This window comes from Branchiostoma floridae, chromosome 11 (assembly GCF_000003815.2).
Source record: "Branchiostoma floridae strain S238N-H82 chromosome 11, Bfl_VNyyK, whole genome shotgun sequence".
Lineage (NCBI taxonomy): Eukaryota > Metazoa > Chordata > Leptocardii > Amphioxiformes > Branchiostomatidae > Branchiostoma > Branchiostoma floridae.
The window spans coordinates 22,535,574-22,542,551 of NC_049989.1; positions in this window are offsets into that span (position 1 = coordinate 22,535,574).

The following is a 6,978-nucleotide window of genomic DNA, read 5'->3' on the forward strand; positions in this document are numbered from 1 at the left end:
TTAGTCAGGAAGTTGTCCGTTTTTATCAAGGCGGCAGCAGGAACCACTAAATCACTGCAGAGGAATGCCGACTAATCAGCCTGTCACCGATAAAACGCTCTCTGTGTGCATCGCGCTACTTTGCCTTTGGAACCTTGTTATTCGCCATGCGAACGGCCAATTTGGCAAGCATAAGTAGTAAGTGCGTGTGCTTGCTGTGGAAAACCCCATGGAGATATTTGTATGTCGTTTCGAAGGAAAGGCGAGGAAAGCATGCCATCTAAAGCGTTCTTCCCTGTAAAACTGCAGTCCGTTCCTGTAATGAATGATCTTTATTTGCATGTTCCTGCCCATGTGGGCTAAATGCAGCAAATCCCATAATGGGATACTAATTGTAAAGACTAAGTGCTATAACATGTAGTATTACAATTGAATAAACAATACATCTGCAACTAAGCTATCACTATATCTAACGTTTACATGACTCTTCCCTTTTCTTAAAACATGTGTATACGAACTCACAGAGTTTGTGTTGTACAAAGTTGTCTGTGGTTGTCATTATATGTACAAACAGGTTGTCTCTTTACATCGTGTATCTACTACATTCAGAGCACTGAAAAAAGAGTTGCGCATATCATTGTATAAAGGACACTCTAATATAAAATGGACTTCATTCTCTACACGGTTGGAGTTACAAAGTGTACAGAGTCTATTATTCGGGACCACAGTAGTAGGTGCGTGTGCTTGCTGTAGAAAACCCCATGGAGATATTTGTATGCCGTTTCAACGGAGAAGCGACAAAAGCATGCCATCTCCAGTGTCCCTCCCTATAAAACTGCAGTTCGTTCCTGTAATACCACAGTAGTAAGTGCGTGTGCTTGCTGTGGAAAACCCCATGGAGATATTTGTATGCCGTTTCAACGGAGAAGCGACAAAAGCATGCCATCTCCAGTGTCCCTCCCTATAAAACAACAGTTCGTTCCTGTAATACCACAGCTAGAAGCCCTGCATAGGAACGCAGACTAATCAGTTTGTTAGTGCAGTAAAGGCTGCAGAGTTGTCCCAGAAGGACCGTTATTGTACACACAGAAATCCATAGCTCGGAGACGAAGGTTCTGCCTCGCTCAGATTTCCTGCGCCCCAAATTGGTCCCGGTGGGGCCGTTTTCCGCCTGGCGCGTAGCGGGACCGGAATTAGCCGTTTAAACGCGCTTTTCTCGGCAAACTTATAACGCTTTACTCTGCAATCTTACAACGTTTTTCTCTGCAATCTTACAACACAGGCGAGCCGTCTCGTGGCGCCGTGTTGGTGTAGCAATTAGGGTGCTTGGCCAGGGACCCAGAGGTCATGGTTCAAGGTCCCTGACAATCATCGATGTTAGTCATTGTGAAAGGCACGAATTTTGTCACTTCGCTCAGGTGAAAATGAGTACTTAGCTTCGGATAGGGACGTCCCTTGGATAGGGCGTTAGATGAAGGTCCCGTGTCTGAGGAGAGCCCCCTCCCCAGCACTCCAGGAAGAATAGAGTTAGATGAGTATATTGTACAGTCTAATGGAGATCGAAACGTAAAAGAGCCCACCGCACTTATCGAAAAGAGTATGGGTCCTCTCCGGTGTAAGTGGATCTATTGAATCTGTCCGAATATGCATCTTGTACTCTTCTGTACCTGGTATGTATATGTTAAGTCGTGAGATGATTTATCGGGTTTACAATACAATACAAACAAAAGATTCTCCCGGCACACGAGCGCGTCGCTTCAGGATCAGCGAACAGTGACAGAAGAGTGGTGGGATGTGACGATGATGAAATGCCGGATTATCCGGGGTTTCCGGTTTAAGGCTTGTCTTTCTTCGGTGTTTGCAAAATACACGACGCATAACCTGTTGCGGGGATAACACCACATACATCACCATTCCTGTAAACATTAAACTCCGGGAATGGAGAAATAGGAGCATTAAAGTCAGCAATGAACGGTCCCCAGGCTTATGGAGCTGCCGTAAACACCCGACACAAATTATATGTATCTTTGTTATACCTACAGGTGAAATAAAGATGCGATATTCGCGCAATAAATAAAGGAGCTGAGAGACGCGCGCGGAATTCTAATTGGGTTGGATCGTTTCAGAGAAGGATGGAGACAAGAAGAGTATAAAAGGTTAGTATGAGATTATTAAAGGCGCATAACCCGTCTGGCGTGCTGCCTGGTGCTGAAAGGATCCTTCGGTGGAAGCGATTCTACAAGCAAAGGCGCGATGGAGTAAACCGCGGGCTGCACGGTGGGGAGTAAGTCTAGTGGCAAGAAATGTCGACTTAAAAATTTTCAGGATCTAGTTTGAAACACCTGACACGCCCCAATGTTTTGTTATATCAGGGAAGGCATGTTACAGTCGTTCACTCGTTCGGCTGAGGTAAAATTGAGTACTCAGGGCAAAGCAGGAGCTTCTGTGTTTGAGGAGAGCTACACCAAGAGACACAACACTTGTGGAAATTAATAGGCGTTCCCGGGGTGAGTTGTTGTACCCTTAGAGTCTGGTCTGCTGATTGGCCTCTAGAAAAGGTGATGCTTACTTATTAAGACTCACATCCTGTCGTTAAAAGGTAATAGTCACCCGTTATGTCAATCCTTCACAGATGTGGCAAATATTGATAGATAAATGTAGACAAAGATAGGAGAGAGACAGCGTTACCGCTTCTATCCGGTAAGCCTGGGGTGACACGGCATATTTATAGCTCTGCTTGTCTTCGCGATCACAAACGAAGATAAACTGCCCTGTTAGAACCGATCAATTATCTGATGATAGGAGAGGTGGGGCGTTTCATTTCTCGCTGCCTCTAGAGATATCAGACCCAACATGTGGTTCCAGCTGACCACGCTTCCAGAGGTATCAGACCCAACATGTGGTTCCAGCAAACCACGCTTCCAGAGGTATCAGACCCAACATGTGGTTCCAGCAAACCACGCTTACAGAGATATCAGACCCAACTTGTGGTTCCAGCAAACCACGCTTCCAGAGGTATCAGACCCAACATGTGGTTCCAGCAAACCACGCTTCCAGAGGTATCAGACCCAACATGTGGTTCCAGCAAACCACGCTTCCAGACATATCAGACACAACATGTGGTTCCAGCAAACCACGCTTCCAGAGATATCAGACCCAACATGTGGTTCCAGCAAACCACGCTTACAGAGATATCAGACCCAACTTGTGGTTCCAGCAAACCACGCTTACAGAGATATCAGACCCAACTTGTGGTTCCAGCAAACCACGCTTCCAGAGATATCAGACCCAACATGTGGTTCCAGCAAACCACGCTTCCAGAGATATCAGACTCAACATGTGGTTCCACCAAACCACGCTTCCAGAGATATCAGACCCAACATGTGGTTCCAGCAAACCACGCTTCCAGAGATATCAGACCCAACATGTGGTTCCAGCAAACCACGCTTCCAGAGATATCAGACACAACATGTGGTTCCAGCAAACCACGCTTCCAGAGATATCAGACCCAACATGTGGTTCCAGCAAACCACGCTTCCAGAGATAGGAGACACAACATATGGTTCAAGCAAACCACGCTTCCAGAGATATCAGACACAACATGTGGTTCCAGTAAACCACGCTTACAGAGATATCAGACACAACATGTGGTTCCAGCAAACCACGCTTCCAGAGATATCAGACCCAACATGTGGTTCCAGCAAACCACGCTTACAGAGATATCAGACCCAACATGTGGTTCCAGCAAACCACGCTTCCAGAGATATCAGACACAACATGTGGTTCCAGCAAACCACGCTTACAGAGATATCAGACACAACATGTGGTTCCGGTAAACCATGCTTCTAGAGATATCAGACCCAACATGTGGTTCCAGTAAACCACGCTTACAGAGATATCAGACCCAACATGTGGTTCCAGTAAACCACGCTTCCAGAGATATCAGACACAACATGTGGTTCCAGCAAACCACGCTTCCAGAGATATCAGACCCAACATGTGGTTCCAGCAAACCACGCTTCCAGAGATATCAGACACAACATGTGGTTCCAGCAAACCACGCTTCCAGAGATATCAGACCCAACATGTGGTTCCAGCAAACCACGCTTCCAGAGATAGGAGACACAACAAGTGGTTCCAGCAAACTACGCTCCCAGAGATATCAGATAATATGTGGCTTCAGCAAACCACGCTTCCAGAGATATCAGACCCAACATGTGGTTCCAGCAAACCACGCTTACAGAGATATCAGACCCAACATGTGGCTTCAGCAAACCACGCTTCCAGAGACATCAGACCCAACATGTGGTTCCAGCAAACCACGCTTCCAGAAATATCAGACCCAACATGTGGTTCCAGCGAACCATGTTTCCAGAGATATCAGACCCAACATGTGGTTCCAGCAAACCACGCGTCCAGAGATATCAGACCCAACATGTGGTTCCAGCCAACCACGCGTCCAGAGATATCAGACCCAACATGTGGTTCCAGCAAACCATGTTTCCAGAGATATCAGACCAAACATGTGGTTCCAGCGAACCACGCTTCCAGAGATATCAGACCCAACTTGTGGTTCCAGCAAACCACGCTTCCAGAGATATCAGACCAAATATGTGGTTCCAGCAAACCACGTTTCCAGAGATATCAGACCCAACATGTGGTTCCACAATCCACGCTTCCAGAGATATCAGACCCAACATGTGGTTCCACAATCCACGCTTCCAGAGATATCAGACACAATATGTGGTTCCAGCAAACCACGCTTCCAGAGATATCAGACCCAACATGTGGGTCCCGCAAACCACGCTTCCAGAGATATCAGACCCCACATGTGGGTCCCGGAAACCACGCTTTCAGAGATATCAGACCCAACATGTGGTTCCAGCAAACCACGATTCCAGAGATATCAGACCCAACATGTGGTTCCAGTAAACCACGCTTCCAGAGATATCAGACCCAACATGTGGTTCCAGCAAACCACGCTTCCAGAGATATCAGACCCAACATATGGTTCAAGCAAACCACGCTTCCAGAGATATCAGACACAACATGTGGTTCCAGTAAACCACGCTTACAGAGATATCAGACACAACATGTGGTTCCAGCAAACCACGCTTCCAGAGATATCAGACCCAACATGTGGTTCCAGCAAACCACGCTTACAGAGATATCAGACCCAACATGTGGTTCCAGCAAACCACGCTTCCAGAGATATCAGACACAACATGTGGTTCCAGCAAACCACGCTTACAGAGATATCAGACACAACATGTGGTTCCGGTAAACCATGTTTCTAGAAATATCAGACCCAACATGTGGTTCCAGTAAACCACGCTTACAGAGATATCAGACCCAACATGTGGTTCCAGTAAACCACGCTTCCAGAGATATCAGACACAACATGTGGTTCCAGCAAACCACGCTTACAGAGATATCAGACACAACATGTGGTTCCAGCAAGCCACGCTTCCAGAGATATCAGACCCAACATGTGGTTCCAGCAAGCCACGATTCCAGAGATATCAGACCCAACATGTGGTTCCAGTAAACCACGCTTCCAGAGATATCAGACCCAACATGTGGTTCCAGCAAGCCACGCTTCCAGAGATATCAGACCCAACATGTGGTTCCAGCAAGCCACGATTCCAGAGATATCAGACCCAACATGTGGTTCCAGCGAACCACGCTCCCAGAGATATCAGACCCAACATGTGGTTCCAGCGAACCACGCTCCCAGAGATATCAGATCCAACATGTGGTTCCAGCAAACCACTCTTCCAGAGATATCAGACCCAACATGTGGTTCCAGCAAACCACGCTTCCAGAGATATCAGACCAAATATGTGGTTCCAGCAAACCACGCTTCCAGAGATATCAGACCCAACATGTGGTTCCAGCAAACCACGCTTCCAGAAATATCAGACCCAACATGTGGTTCCAGCAAACCACGCTTACAGAGATATCAGACACAACATGTGGTTCCAGCAAACCACGCTTCCAGAGATATCAGACCCAACATATGGTTCCAGCAAACCACGCTTACAGACATATCAGACACAACATGTGGTTCCAGCAAACCACGCTTCCAGAGATATCAGACCCAACATGTGGTTCCAACAAACCACGCTTCCAGATATATCAGACCCAACATGTGGTTCCAGAAAACCACGCTTCCAGAGATATCAGACCCAACATGTGGCTTTAGTAAACCACGCTTCCAGAGATATCAGACCCAACATGTGGTTCCAGCGAACCACGCTTCCAGACATATCAAACCCAACATGTGGTTTCAGCAAACCACGCTTCCAGAGATATCAGACACAACATGTGGTTCCAGTGAACCACGCTTTCAGCCAGAGATACTGATCAGACCAAACATGTTGTTCCAGCAAACCACGCTTACATAGATATCAAAACAAACCTGTGGTTTTACAAAACCATGCTCAAACACAATCCTCCCGGCGCCCCATGTACCATACTGGTCTGCCTTTGGAACCATGTTATTTGCAATGTGAACAGCCAATTTGGCAAAGGTTTGCAGTGAGCGCGTTTGCGCGCAGCAGAAAGCCTGTGGTGCGACACAAACCCATAGAAATGTTTTAATGTCTTGCCGTCAGACATTAATTGTCAGGTCTGACGGCAAAGCAACAAAAACATGCCTCCAGTCTCTATCCCTACAAGGCGGCAGTTCAACCCGCAGTTCTGCCCTGATGTAGGACAAACGTGAGTCACGTCGATATAAACCCTTATCCATATGCAGTAAGATCGAAAACAGCAGTAAAAGAAAATCCAGGGATCGTCTCATCACACGATAAAGACGTGTTTTGACGGGAACCCTAATCTTTTCTTATTGCTACTTTTGTTCCTATTTTGTTTTATGTAATTCATTTCCAGATTTTGAAACGACTTATTCTCCAGAATTGCAAGAATGAGTTACAATCGCAATAATGACAGGTTGGTTCCTGTGAATACGTGTATATTTCAAATTTGATGTGCATT